The sequence below is a fragment of the Strix aluco genome, chromosome 3 (assembly GCF_031877795.1).
Source record: "Strix aluco isolate bStrAlu1 chromosome 3, bStrAlu1.hap1, whole genome shotgun sequence".
NCBI lineage: Eukaryota > Metazoa > Chordata > Aves > Strigiformes > Strigidae > Strix > Strix aluco.
The window spans coordinates 85,642,880-85,656,052 of NC_133933.1; the positions used below are offsets into that span (position 1 = coordinate 85,642,880).

At 44.6% G+C, this 13,173-nt stretch overlaps 1 protein-coding gene across 3 annotated transcripts in view; it reads right to left on the reverse strand.

Annotated features, from left to right (window-relative positions):
• The window catches only part of GRIK2 (glutamate ionotropic receptor kainate type subunit 2), a 445,391-nt gene extending 440,603 nt beyond the window's left edge, over positions 1-4,788 (reverse strand). For all 3 annotated transcript variants that reach the window (XM_074819452.1, XM_074819454.1, XM_074819457.1), the window contains exon 1: positions 4,679-4,788. The gene's annotated coding sequence lies outside the window, so the exon portion shown is untranslated. The remainder of the gene's footprint in view (positions 1-4,678) is intronic.
• Positions 4,789-13,173: the final 8,385 nt, after the last annotated feature.

Sequence of the window (13,173 nt, forward strand, 5' to 3'; positions counted from 1 at the left end):
CTGTCCTTAGGAACTTGCTCTGGACCCAGTGATTACGGAGCGCCAGCCTGCTTTTGCAGGGTAAACAGGAATCGGTAGCGCTGGAACAGCCTTGTTGAATGCACAGACCTGTTTCGCTCAACTTGCTTGAAATTGCAATGTTGCTTAAAAGATAGTAACTTGGGGATATACTAGTTTATGTTTTCCACTTTATTCTGCCACTCTCTTTATTTTGCACTCTGTTTTCCTTTCACTCCAGTATTGTGGAAATATTGCTGTTCCTCCCTGTACTGAGAAGTCTATGTAGTTTGTCATTTTGAGGTCCTCAGTGAGAACAATAGCACTTCTCAGTTTGATAATGGGATACTGAGTTTGTATCTGCAAATACAGCCACAGACTTTTGTCTTTTGGCCAGGTGTTCCAAAGAAGATAAACTCATTCTGTGGACTACTTCAGATTTTACTTGGAAATACAATTAATTTTGTGCCTGTATCCATTAAAATACATTGAACCAGGACTGTCAGACTTTGCAATCTAAGTGAAGCTTTTGCCGAACCTACTTAAGCTTTATTACAAACGTTAAAAGATAATTCGTAGATTCCCCACCAGGAAAATGAATTCATTTTATTCTACATTCTGCCTACAGACATCTTTTGTCTCCTTTATCTCCCTCCCTGCCTTTTATTGCTAAAGAAAATACCACTAAAAGACTTCCCCCACAGACACATGCAGATGAACACAGAATAAACCCGACTTTACAGAAATAAATACTGATGTTGCCAAGCTAATGAGAACACTCTGTTGAATCTATCAGAAGTAGAGCATGGCAGAGGTGAGTTACAGTTTATTCTTAAATAGCATCTGTGTATTGTAGACATGTAAATAAGTAACAGCAGCATTTAAATTATAACCTGTAATGTTGGTGCTCTGTATCTCTAAGAGTGTTAGCAATTCATAGTAACTTTTTATCATTATGGCTTACTGATTTCCTCTGCACGCATTTACTTAAAACACTGTAAAACGCTGATGAAAAAAAATGTACATTCTGCGAGGGTATTATTAAACATCATTGATTTTTTTTTTTCTTTAAGATGGAGGCATAACTGCAGTGTCAAAAATAAGTATCATGAATGGCTAGTTCTGCAGTCTAGCAGGGAATTCAATCAGACGATTTGACTATTGGAGCACTTTAAAAAGAACACCTAGTGTTAAAAGCAAGGATATCTAGCGACTCCTTCAGTTCACACTTAGAATATCTCCCAGTAAAAATGCAGAGAGATGCTTTTTATTGTATTTTCTATTTCGTTTATTCTCTTCTACTCGTTCATATTTTATCTTAGTCCAAGGAGAAATAAAACCGACCCACGTGAATACTATGAACGTTCTTTGTCTCTCTCCTCTTTCCCCAGTTTTGCTAAAATAAAGGCCATTAGGCATCTTCAGATACTTCTAAAATTGTGAATGCTCAGATGTAGCTTCCTGTCTAAACTGATTTTTTTAATTTTAATTTGGTTTTAGTGAGCAGTTTTTAAAATATAATATTCATGGTCAGCTTTAGCACATTATAAGGCATAAACTTTGGGCAAAGTGACTCCTGTTATCAGTCTGATTTTCTAAGGTCTCTTGGAAAAAAAAAATAAAAATACAGCTACCTGTAATCTAAGCTCAACAGAGCTCCTAACTCACCGAGGCGTTTATACCTGGAATCAGAACACAACTTGTGATTAATTCCTTTTCCTGTTAAATATTCAGCAGCCCACACCGCAACCCCTGGTCTCACGCCTAAGACTCAAGCCAAGTTTGGCTCCCCGGTGCCAACACCCCGCCACCGCGGGCCGCGGCCTCGGCACTGCGGACAGCGCCCGGCGCGGCGCGGCCCTTCAGCACCACGGAGAGCTCCCGGCCCGCGCCGCCGGCCGCCGCGGGGGTCAACACTTCTCTTCCCCCCTTCCAGGCGTTTCACAGCACGGAAAGGAAACTGAAACCTGTTACCGGCTGCTTGAAAGACACATGTTAGACCCTCAGTTATGTTAGCTGGCCAGCTATTTTTATGGCCTTCTATGGGTTCAGGAGGAGTACCGCTCTCCTTACCTGCTGTCACACATCGCCTAATGTGCTCTGAGTTAACATCCCTCCCCCTCTCTTTCAAACCCTAGCTCCCACCTTGAAGGAAAACCATCATTAATCCGGAATTATTTTCTCAGGCATATCAGCTCCTTATCAAAAAAGTAAATCTTGCAAGACATCAGATGTTTAGAACTCACTAAATATTTGGTGACTGAAGATCACTTATAGATTATACGGTTAACTCAGACTTCACCATCCTAGACTCCTTTTCTGTTAATTGGACTTTAGCTTCATTTCTCCTTCAGGGGAGGGAGGGAAAAAGAGTGGTAACCTTTAAAAAGATACTCTTGTCTACCCCCCAGAACGATTTTAGTATGAAAGCAGGTAAATGTCCTTAAAGCCTTTCATAATTCCTTCCCTGTGAGACGTATAGTTCAAAGGCTGGAAATCCCTAATAAAATGTTATACTGGAGAAGTTGGTCTTGTGTTTTGGGGGCTTGTCACCACTGTTACACAGTTCTTTTCAGATTAAAGGCTTTATGAAACTACCCTCCACACTTCAGTGATCAGCAACTGGGAAATCTACAATTCCTTGGATATACATATTTTGATTTGTTTTACATTTTGGTCATCTATCGTAGACATGGTGGTAACATATCTTTAATGCACAAGGACAATGTTCAAGAGAAGCTGATATTAAAAACAGTATTCCGGCTACAGATGGAGAAAGAAGAACAGACAGTCTGAGGCCTTTAAATCTATTCTGAGTAATAAAAGCCTCTTAAATTTTTAGGTATGTGTCAAGTATAAATGGTAATCTTATGTACATAATGTTTCATTTGGAAAGGGGATATGTGCTTCTGATTACCTTATTATATCAGGCACTTTTTCCTTCAGATCTTATTTTTATGTGCTGTTATCATAGTAAAAGTTAACCCAGTTCCAGCTAGCTGCCACCTACTGGGATGTATAGTTTTACCATATTACTTTAAAAAGGAAATGGCTTTCATTTTCAGGTCACAGCCGTGACTCTAAAAACCAATTATAAGATTTTTAGATCACTTAGTCTACTGGTTTGTTCTCTCCCAACAACAACGGATATAAATTTAGTATGTGTATAACGTACAGTCCCCAAAGCTTTGTTTCTTGAACATTTTTCGGCAAATCCTTGCAAATGCTTCGGATTCACATGCCACCACAGTCCTCCTGCTGTTGCAATCTGGTGTGAGGAGAGCCATAGCTTACTGCAACACCTGACCAGCATCTCCAGATCTCTAGAAACAAGTATTGCAGCTTTGCTGACAAAGCAGTAACACAGTCCTCCCTTTTTAAACGTTTGCCTAAGTATTCAAATGAATGTTGATATTATCATTTTAAAACACATTGCGGCCCACTTGCACTTCACTCCCACCAGCTATAAAAACCATAGGTTCTCTTCTGTCTGTTATTAGCTCAGTCCAAATTTACAACCAAGTTTCTGCTGCGCCAATGATTAATGACATTTTAAGATGGTAATTAATTTTTAGCTAGTGGAAAGACGTATATTCTAATTAACGAACTGAGAATGCAATAGACTTATTTGTTCTGCCACTTTTGAGTATCACAGCAATGCACTCTCCTAGCAGGTTTTAAGCAGCAAGAACAAACATTTATGCCATTATCTACAGATCAGCCTTTCGTCCCTTCAGTTTGCTTTGGGGTCAGGGAAGCTGTGAAAGATTTTGGGAGGAGGAGGAGGGTGTCTAATGTTTTCCATGCTCTACTCCCCCAAAAGTTTCTAAGGAAAACGTGAAGAGAAGCTTTCATTATAATGTATTCCTTCCTTTCCAGTGCACACACGGCTCTTGCAATCATGCCTCCACTCTGTAGGCAGGAATGTCTCTGCTTTACACAGAGAGTGTCAGCGCCCTGGCTGGGTTAGAGATGGATGCTCACCCAAAGGATGCTGAATTTGTTCAGAAATAAATGACAGGATTGCCGACAAGCCGGAAGAGGGGCCGGCTGCATCGTACGGTGGGGGCCGGGTAGGGGCAGGAGGAGACCTAACGGGAGTAGAGACTGTTGTCCACCCGCAACTCGACCGAAGTTAGAGTCCGTTTCTCACCTCCGCTCGCCCAGGAGAGCGGGGGGCACCTCCTCAAGGCTGCCGGCTCGGCCGCCCCTCGCCCGGCCCGGGAGCTGCGCTCCGGCTGTGGGGAGCAGTCCCGGGCTACCGCGGGAGCCGGCCGGGGAGCACCGGGAGGCTGCCCTGCCCTGGCCCCTCGCCCCCGCTTCTCGCCCCTCCACCTTCGGCGGGGGGACAGCGGCGGTTCTGACGGTGCGGAGCAACGGGGCGAGGAAGAGAGGGAGGCGACAGGTTTGCCTGCCCCGCGGGAGGGGCAGACCCGGGCGGCAGGAGCCAGCCAGCCCAGCAGCGTTCGGGTCCGCCAGCTCAGCGCCCGCCTTTGCCCGGAGACACCTGGCCAAGAGACACCGCGGTGTGCGGCAATCGGCACGGGGCACCCCCCGCCTACCCCATCCCCCGACACCCCCCCTTCCCCCCCCCCCCCCCCGCAACCCCCCGCAGCCCCTCACTCGCATGCAACCCCTCCGTCCGTGGCGGCCAGCCGGAGACCCCGGGACATCCTCCTACCTTCAGCTGCGGGCGGGGAAGCGGGGAGGGAGAGGAAGGCGGAGGCGGGGGGAGGAAGGGCGGTGGCAGGACGCCGGGGGCTGCCCGGGCTGCGGTGCAGCCGGCGTCCGGGCACCACTGACGGCGGCGGCAAGCGGCGGCCGAGCGAGGGAGGGAGGAGGGAGCGAGGGAGGGAGGGAAGAAGGGAGGGATGGAGGGAGGGAAGGAAGGAGGGAGATCGGGAGCGCTGCACAGCGCCCTTTAAAGGAGCAGAAACCCGCTTTCTCCACGGCCGCCGCTCCCGGCTCCCCGCAACCCCAAGCCTCGCCTCCCCCACCGCCCGCCCGCCCGGCCCCCCGGCCACCGGCGGCCGCAGGGCTTCGCGGGCGGCCGGCGAAGCAGAAACGCTCCCGCCTCTCCCCTCCCCGCCGTTGCCAGAGGGGCCCGAGCTCGCCGGGCGGCGAGTTTTCAGGCCGTTAAAAGTCCGAGCTCCTAATTGGTGTCCCCGAGCCCGTTTCGTAAACACGGAGGGGGTGGGGGGGTGAAACCTGCCGCCTGCAAAACGGCGCTCAGCGAACCCCGCCCGTCCCCGTTTCTCCCCGTGGGTGTGGGGGTGAGTGGAGCGCCCCTACCGCAGCCTGCGGAGGTGCTAGGAGTGCGGGTGCCTTCGGCTGCAACTCGAGCCCTTCCTCATGCTGAAGCCCGCCTGTCCCCGCTCCTTCCCTGGACTAGCGGGGACTGACTCGGGCACTCTTTTCCCCACCCCGCCCCCCCAGGCCGTAAGGGGGACCGGGAGGGGAGAAACCTCGTGAGAGGGCGAGCAAGGAGGGGGAGGGCGCCCCGTGGGAGCCCCGACCGCCTCTGCCCCTCTCCCCGCCCGACTCGCTCCTCAGCGGCAACGCTGCGGGAGGGGGGCTCTGATTATAGGGCCGAGGCCCCTCCCTAATGAGTTGGGGTGTGAAATGCGCGCCCCAACCCCCGCGGGATTGCCCATGCTTTCCTCTCTCGCCCTGCCGCGCTCGCCCGCCAGCGCCACAGGCTGTTGTCCCCTTCTCTCTGTTTTGTTTCGCGGCTCGGACATGGCTGGGAGCGCTGCAGGATTTTCCCTGCGCTTCCCCTCCACCCCGCAGCCTTCCCGAGGTCTGATCTCCGGGCAGACGTGCTGTGCAGTTTGACAGGAAAATCCCCGTACCCTCGCTTTTCCCTCAGGGAAAATTCCCGTTCCCGGATCCTCGGGGGAGGGCTGCCCACACCCCACAAAGGATGCTCAGGCGTTACCCTGCTTCATTTGACCAAGCAATCAACTAGGGGAGCCCGGCTTATCAAAGGCGGGGAGAGCTCGAAGAGCCTCGAAGAGATGGAGCTGGGGCGGGTGGGGGTTGGTGATTGAAAAGCTTCTATAATTAAGTAAACAGCAGAGTTGTTGTGCGAAGTAAATAAATAGTCAATGATCCCATTGTAGAGCCGAGCGCAGGCGGCACAGACCGCGACGGGCTCGCCGCGATTGGGCTCTGGCCGCTGTGACTTGCAGCTTAATCGGCCCCACAGCACATCCCTTAATTACTCGCAGCGCACTTCCATGGCCGACAGAAAATTCATTAGCCAGTTCATTTGCCTGAGGCTGTAACGGAGATAACTCTTGTTAAAAAAAAAAAAAAATAAAAAAAAAAAATCCCAAACGCGCTACTAAAGCCAAGCGCTTCGCGCCGCCTTGGGAGGTAAAGGGAGTTGGGGAGGAGGTGCCGCGCCAGGAGTAAGCGGGTTGCTTGTGGGGCAACTGCGCACAACGGCGCGGAAAGCTGAGCTCTGTGGGATCCTGCGGGAGGGAAAGGAATCGCGGGGATCGCCACGGGAGTGGCCAAGTGATCGCCCCCATCTCCGGAAAGGCGAGGCGGGGCAAGGCTGCGCGGAGGCAAGGGCTGGGAGGAGTGTGAGGTCGGGTGAGCAAATATTTGTGCAAGCAGCGACCCGGTGGTGCCGTCCCTCTTCTTTTATCACTGACTGCATTTGCACTGTTACTATCCAGAGTTTTCTGACCAGAGCACAAACAGAGAACAAGGCAAGCATAAAAATATGTGACTCAAAGGTGTCTTTCTAAAAGAAAGGAAGGCAGGGGAGGAAATGGGATGTGTCATTTCAGTCCCCAGAATGGTTCTAATATTGCAGATAGATTGTGTAATATCCTCATGTAATCATTTCACCTCAACGACATTGATGCAGAGTCTTTTCCCTTGTTGCCTGGGTTACATTTCTGTCCAGACATGGAACCCTCCATGCTTTCCTCAGCCAACAACAGTTTACACAGAATCAGGTCCTCCCTCAGACAGGAAAGAGATTCCCAATGTCACCAGTGATGTTATCAACACGTATCACTTGGGATATCTGGACACTTTGCGTATGTCTCATTATTACTCAGATGAAGAAAGTTGGAGCAGGAAAGTTGGAAGAAGCCTAAGATCACACTGCAAGTTAGTGACATAATGGGAAGACACCCTGGAATTCTCTTTTCTCAGGATTTGACTACTGCAAAACCCCATAATTTCAATACTGACAAAGATTCTTGTTAGGTTTCTTCCCAGTTATGCTGTGAGAACTTTGAACTTTATCATTACTGACCACCAGAAAGAAACATACAGTTTGTCAATATTGAAACTAAGGTGTACCAGACAATTTGTCACACAAGGTCCTGGACTCTTACAAGAAAAACCCCAAACTTATTTACTTGCTTGCTTCTTTTTTATTGTTGATTATTTTTACTGAATTTTAAAACTTTATCAAATAAGAATATACATGTGTCATCTTTTCACCAGCTTTTAAAACAAATTTTATAAGTGCCAATAAGAATTTCACCCTCTTAAAAAGTAAATAAATTTGCAAAGATATTTATGAGAATGGTTTTTGGGCTTGTTTGCTTTTCCCAGCATTATTTCTAAATATATAAAATTATATAATCTGGGTTTATTACGTTCCCACCTCATTGGGTGCATTTACACCTCTAAGTTAAAAATGATGTAAACTTGTAGCCTAATTCCTTTAAGCCTTCTAAAATGAAATTGTTTAAGGATGACAGAAAAATTCTTTCCCCACAGAAATCTATCACTAGTACTCAGTACATCTGAGTATTTAATTGGTTTTTTTTTCTTTCCTGCTTCATCTTTCAATTTGGGTCAGCTATGATAATGTATACACTGACAGAATTTAAAATCTTTCAAAAGAGTTTGCATGGAATTTTTTGAAAATGCCAGATCTACAAAGACCCAGAACCAACCAAAATATTATTTTAGGGATTCCGGATGCTGAGGCTTAACAGTCCCAATACAAATTCTGTCCAAATTAATGACCCAAATCTGAGTATTGACACTTGTTCAAGATGAGCGGATCACAGCTTGTGACTTGCCACAGAAAATGCTGAAGCAAACTTTTGGGGCTTTAGGTTGCAGACAACTGAATATTTGTTCTTCCTGTCAGCCATTGTTTTATTTTTTATCCCCTTGCAGTTGTGAACAACACTGGGTGGTCCTTCAGAAAATCTGTGTCCTACTGCTACAGCATACAGACTTCTGGTACAGCTCACAGGCAAAGAAAAAATCATCATTAGTTTGGCCAAGGAAAAAATCCTCCCAAGCTTTGGCTCTTCACAGCTGGTTGCAGCTTTTGATGATGACCTTGTATACTCATATTTTTGGTCAAGCTGACGTATGTATCAAATCTTGTATCTTGAAAGAGAAGAATGAGTCAAAACAGGATGGAATAAACCAAAAAAATCTCTTTGTCTACAAGAAATAAATCCCTGTTCTTGGATTATCCACTTGAGGGAGACAACGAGCCATAGGTTACATCTATATGTCAATTTGATGGTTCATATACAAAATTGAACTTTCAGTTGATGAGGGATTTGTACCCATTGTGTGTTATCGTTAATTTAAAAAGTACTGGCCTGTGTAACACAGCAGGCGTGATGTTTCTCATAGCATTTCATCAATCCGCACATCTGAGAGTTCTCTCTCCTTACTGTCTAGCAAGATGGGACCATCTAATGACTTTCACCGATAGGTCTTAGACGGGAAAGTCTAGAGTCTTTCCAGATGAGATCCCATAACTCTAGAATTAATATCTCACATTTGAAAAACCTGGCCTAATTCAAGATTTACATGTTGACTCACTTTATTGCTTAAGAGATACACCAAAGTGTATTGCATTACTAAGAGGCCTAAAATATAACACTACTAAGAGCCATAAAACAATAACTGATTTCCCTGAGTCTGAATACCTTTGGACATAGAAGCATGGCTTTGACATTATTTTATTTTATTTGGTGCCAGTCAAGATACAGTGTGTGATATTATCCAATAGATGGCCATATTTTGCAGTCTTCCCATGAAGGCTTTCATGGTTTAGCAATCCTTATCGTTATAAAAGATTCTGATGTTTGCCTTAAACAGCTTTATGGCAATTGACACTCATCACTCCCTTACCTGCAGAGGGCATAGAGATGAGTTTATTCCTCTCTCTAAAACCATCTTCTGAACATCTCAAGAAATATTAAGCAGGAAGCTAAATGTCATTCCTGCCTTCTAGAAGGTCAAGAAGGAGGACTCAGGGAGCTCCAGGCCAGTCAGCCTCACCTCAATACCTGGGAAGGTGATGGAGCAGATGATCCTGAAAACCATTTCCAGGCACATGAAGGACAAGAAAACCATTAGGAGTAGTCAGCATGGACTCACCAAGGGGAAGTCATGTTTGACCAACTTGATAAACTTTTAAAATTATGTGACTGGCTTGGTGGATGAGGGGAGAGCAGTGGATATTGTCTACCTAGACTTCAGTAAGGCCTTTGACACTCTCCTATAAGATCCTCATTAAGAAGTTGTTGATGTATGGGTTGGATGAGCAGACAGTGAGGTGAATTAAAAACTGGCTGAATGTCCAGGCCCAGAGGGTGGTGATCAGTAGCATGAAGTCTAGTTGGAGGCCAGTGACTAGTGGTGTGCCCTAGAGGTTGCTACTGGATCCAGTCTTGTTCAACATCTTCATTAATGATCTGGATGATGGGGCAGAGTATACCCTCATCAAGTTTGCTGATAACACCATACTGGGAGGGGTGGCTGATACACCAGAAGATTGTGCTGCCATCCAGAAGGACCTCGAAAGGCTGGAGAAATGGCCTGACAGGAACCACATGAAGCTCAACAAAGACAAGTGCAAAGTCCTGCACCTGGGGAGGAACAACCCCATGTACTAGTACAGGCTGGGGTCTGACTGGCTGCAAAGCAGCTTAGCAGAAAAAGACCTGGGGGTCCTGGTGGACGCCAACTGAACATGAGCCAGCAGGGTGCTTGTGTGGCAAAGAAGGCTGATGGTATCCCAGGCTGCATTAAGAGAAGTGGTTGAGGGAGGTGATCTTTCCCCTCCAGTTAGCACTGGTGAGACCTCACCTGATGTACTGTGCCCAGTTCTGGGCTCCTCAGTACAAGAGAGACATGGACAAACTGGAAAGAGTCCAATGAAGGGAGATGATGAAGGGACTGGAGCATCTGCCATATGAGGAAGGGCTGAGAGAACTGGAATTGTTTAGCCTGGAGAAGAGATGTCACAGGAAGGATCTTATCCCTGTGTATGAATACCTGAAGGAAGGGTGCAAAGCAGACAGAGCCAGGCTCTTTTCAGTAGTGCCCAGTGACAGGACCAGAGGCAATGGGCACAAACTGAAAGACGGGAGGTTCCCTCTGAACATCAAGAAACACTTTTTTACTGTCAGAGTGACCAAGCACTGGCACAGGTTGCCCAGAGAGCGTGTGGAGTCTCCCACCTTGGAGGTATCAAAAAACTGTTTGGACGTGGTCCTGGACAACCAGCTCTAGGTGACCCTGTTTGATTAGGGGGTGTTGGACCAGATGACCTCCAGAGGCCCCTTCCAGTCTCAACCATTCTGTGATTATCTTGTGTCCCCTCTAGTTTACTTTTCTCTAGACTATTTCTAAATATCTCATAGTTAAAACTGCTTTTGTCAGAGTGTCTCTAATTGTTCCATATAATTGCACTACTATGTGCAGAACTGTATATAGTACAGAAAAGACCACAACCAAAGTAGTGAGTGGAAGGAAAGACTATTATTACAGTTTTCAGGCTCCCATCTTATTCAGAAATCCCAATAAGATGTTTGACTCCTTTGCAACAGCATGATATTGTAGATTCATATTTACCTTGTCACAATAATGTCTGGGTGCTTTTCTGCTTAATTACCTGATGATTAGCTGTTTCCTCACTTGCATTTGCTGAGCTACTCATTCTCTCCCAAGTGTAGAATCTTGGCTTGTCCCTGTTTAATATCATTCTTATTTTTACAGAACGTTTTTTCAACTTGTTGAGATGCATTCTAAATTCTGGGCCTAACCACCCAGATTTCCCTGTATTGTCTTCATCAAGCATTTAAATGAGGCAGCCAAGTCATTAATACTTGCAATAGCAAATATGCAATAGCAGCATAGCAGGACATAAAGAATTCTAGAGACATCTTTTTTTTTTTTTCCTGCTCCTTACGGTTCCACAGCATACCAATAAAATTGTTTTGCACCAACTTTTACATTCTATTTTGCTTATGCAAATGTCATGCCTTGATCAGGCTTATTCTTAGAAACTCTATAGTCTTGTTTATGAATACCAATATATTTTATTTAATGTCTTATCCTTGTGCTTTGTTCTTTGAGCCCAATAGAATTTCCTCTCCCCCCTTTTAAAGTAAAAAGTATATGTAGAAATATGTATTCTATAGCTTTTCACAAATCCAGTGCTAATTTAGATGCATGGAAAAAAAAGATTAATAGCTGGATCAAGAAAGCCCTGTGGCAATAAATGAAGATTTGAAAAAATGTAAAGATGGAACCTAAGTGGAGACAATTACATGATCAGGACCTAGTTTTGAATCTAGATTCAGAAGTAATCATAATAGGTACAAAATTAAATCATTTAAAAAATAACCCAAACAGTTAATTCTTACAAGCACAGTGCTGAAATGGCTATGAGCAAAATCACTGGTTTATGTCTTAAACAAGAACTGTGCACACCACCTTATAATACAGCCTTAAACGGCACTCCAACCGATAATAAAATAAGGCTTTAGTTTAATTAGTGAGGAGTGGAAGTTCCTCTAGTATGAGATAATGCCCAGTAGATAGGTAACTTTGAATTGTAAAAATGAAAGAGGACATTCTAATAATATGAAGAAACTTCAATTTTACTTTGCAACTGAATTATTATTCCAATAAGATTTAAACTTCAGTAATAACGTAAGAATGAAATGGGTCTTTGATCATTGTAGTTTTTTCATGTCTCTCTTAGAATAGACCACATAAAAGATTAACATTAATCATGCATCAATGAGCTGCAACAGTTTTTGTACAGCTGTGTAGTTAAATTGACAGTATACTGGTAATATACCCAAACTCTCCATACATGGGGAACTTTGTTTGTTGATCACATTTACAATATTAAGAGAACTGTGTCTGAATGATTTAATCACTTGTGAATTTAAAGAACTAATTTGCAGAGGGGAAGAACACAGGGAGGAGAATTTCTGTTATATATTGTTCCAAATGCCTGATCTTGAAGTAATAATATAAATAGGATTCATAGGTAATATTTTTGTGTTTAATATACAGTTGAGAGTAGGCCTCCATCCTCAGATATGCAGCCATTTAAACCAAGTAAACTATTATATAGTCTGATGAATTACAGTTAATCTAATTCCTTTTCTGGGATTTAGAAATTGCCATGAATCCATCGTCAAGATTCAGATATATGGCACTACATATTGCATATTAGCTGTAGTGACAGCCATACAGTAGTTTAGCCCTCAGTACTAGCTACTCATTAGGACAACTGTTAAAGGGTGCTCCATTGTCTTCAAATTCTCAGAATAGAAGAATTAAAGTTTACTAGTGTGCAGAGAATTACAAGATCTATGCTGTGTTTAAATCTCTTTGAGGTTTTGGAAAGTGAATTTCACCTAAAGCAAGCCTACGCTTCTAATCTACCTTGAAATTATTTTAGTGAGACTATACAAAGTGTATTTGGTCCATTTCAGGGGAGGCGAGGAATTGTTCCACTATTCAAACCTAAGAGTTTATCAGATAGGGAAAGCCATTTCTAGTATGTGAAACTACTCCCTGGGGCATATTCCTGTACAATATGCATTTTAAGTATATAGGAAGTCACATACCCTGGCATTATTCTATAAAACAGAATAATGACCTACTTTAGCAGTGATAACCATAAGTGAAGGTGCCACTGACAATATGTAAAAAATAAACACCTTAATTAAGGAATTTGAACTCTTATTTATACAGTACCTTTCACATTTTAGGCATTGATAAGCACCTTTACTTCCTTAATTTCTTTGCGATCTCATTCATTTGCTGAGACGAATAGCAAGTTTCACTTCAGTCTGAGTTTTTAGGAGAACAAAAGTCTTAGCTTCTGGGAGAACAGCTTAAGCACTGTAGTCAGCACAATTTGAA